The sequence below is a fragment of the Argopecten irradians genome, chromosome 4, assembly GCF_041381155.1.
Source record: "Argopecten irradians isolate NY chromosome 4, Ai_NY, whole genome shotgun sequence".
Classification (NCBI taxonomy): domain Eukaryota; kingdom Metazoa; phylum Mollusca; class Bivalvia; order Pectinida; family Pectinidae; genus Argopecten; species Argopecten irradians.
The window spans coordinates 2,773,673-2,776,065 of record NC_091137.1 but is presented as its reverse complement, the minus strand read 5'-3'; positions in this window follow the sequence as shown (position 1 = coordinate 2,776,065).

The window sequence follows — 2,393 nt, the reverse complement described above, 5'->3', positions numbered from 1 at the left end:
ACACAAATGCGGTCACTCCACGAGCTAGGTTTGGACCATATCAAATCGATATGTTGCATCATCAAGGTCACTATGTCATCGCGAAATATCAGCTCTAAAACAGTATGAGACAAATCTTCATGGTCGTGTTAGAAGTCCCCCTTCAAAATTATGAAGATAAACGACTAAGCCCACAGAAAAAAACAACCCCCAGGTCATTAAAGGGCCGCTTGTTACTGAAGTCGGGTCGGAATAAAATGAATTGAAAAAATTGTCAATTCAAGATTCAGCGAGAGAAGTGATGACAAGGGGCGGAGTCAATTAATACCAATCAAGGTACGCTTGTTATGTGATTGGGTAATAGTATTCATGACATAGCCCATGAGGCACGGTGACATTGTTTTCATAAAGAATAATGTTCATTTTTCAGACAATTTTAAACATTATAGCCAGTCAGGTGATACGACTTCTTTAATTGACTATTTGTAGACTTCTTTCAATTAACTGTACGGATAAGCAAAAGATGTAATGTCGTCCACGTGTTCTCACAGCATGTCATCACTCAACTACTGTACTAAACGATACTGATTTAACGGAGCAGTGGTTTTAAAAGTAGTATGCAGTTTTGACAAAAACAATAATGTATTCATAGACTTTGTGCAGCAGATTTTGGACCTAGAAGATATGACGAATATGGACTCACACAATTTTTTTTTACCGTGGAAGGAATTATGAAGGTATTTATGGATTGTATCGATTGATCTACAAAAAAAGTACAGCTAAACGACCCATGTCATCTGTTTTAATTATTCTCATTAATTTCATGTGTTTTGTCGATATACATGAAACACTAAATACTTTTGAAACCACTTTTTACCTGATTGTTTATAATCGGCCCGCAGGTTGAATCATTTAGATTGATCAAAGATCGTATTAAACTTGAAATAAAAAAAAAACAAATGAACTTTGTATATCAAGGATGTATTAAAAGGACCCCATTCAATCTGAGGACCTCAGTTATGGAACACCAGCGCAAACCCAGTAATGATATATATTATTTTATACTCGGCCGTTTGTCTTTTGGTCAAACTCACTTTACAAATTTCTTTACTATTCATAAAATCCACCGACTTATTGCGTTACGTGTTTTATTGAATCGTGTGCATTTATGGAACTATATTTCTGGTTATATACATATTTTTAGCGTGAATTGGCTGGTTAATTGTATATATATATATATATATATATATATATAATATAAAAAAAATAAAAATCGATTTCTCACAAAAATGTTATTTAGCAAGAGGGATATTTAATCCAATCTATCACTAACATTTCTCCTCATGTTTACGGACCATGGACAAAGGTTGGCCATTAACCGCCAGCGGGTACTCTCTAAATCACACGCGTGGCCATTCCAACGAACCCATAACGAAAATTGGCGAAGTAGTACCCAGAAAGTTACCTGAGAACTAATACGGTTGCGTGGCTTGGCATGTAAATCGCCGCGGGGTTCTAGCGTGACCAAGACAACGAGGTCATACCTCACGAAAACACGTGGAAAGCCCACCTGTCGTGCTTTTGATTCACAGACTTGCCTAACCAGTGTACGGGTACTCTATTATGTAATTAATCCATGTCACTGCAACTCAGAAGATAGTTTCAAAGATTTCATTATATAGTCTCCCAGACACATTAAAATGTGTTACATGGATTATACAAGTTACATTTTTAACTGCACGTGGCAGGATGGACAATATATATCATTACCAATTACTAAAATATGGAAAATTAATTTGAAAATTAACAATACTTATACCGTACTACTATCATAGCTTTTATTCACATCTACAAAAAAATACCATCATTTTTCTAATGAATAGAGACACCTTCTTCAATGATTGGATATTACAAATACCTATAAAGCCACCCATCTTATGAAGAGTGGGATTACTATAATAATACTGTGGGATATATTTAATACGTATATTTTTTTTGATTTCTTCGTGTTTACATACAAAAAGATAGTGAAATTCATACCCGATATTTTCATTGCATAAATGGCATATTCTTTCCCGTTTCTCAACATTACGCCATCTTCCAGTCTCAATTGCAATTTTTAAATTTGATATACGGAATTTAGTTATGTATACTCTATTCATTTCCGATAATTTTATAAGATAATTTTCAAATCCAAATTCTTTTTTATATATTAGATATGTCTGTCTCTTGAGGAGTTTTCCACACCTGAGAACCATTTTTGTATAAACTGATCTTGAAGGCGTTGTTTCATAAAACTTTTATAAAAACTGTTAATCATTTGTATTTCGTTGAGGAAGATATTTGACTGACCAGATTCGTCAAAAATATTTTTAATGAAAGATATCCATTAAAATGTGTATATTCCTTCGAAA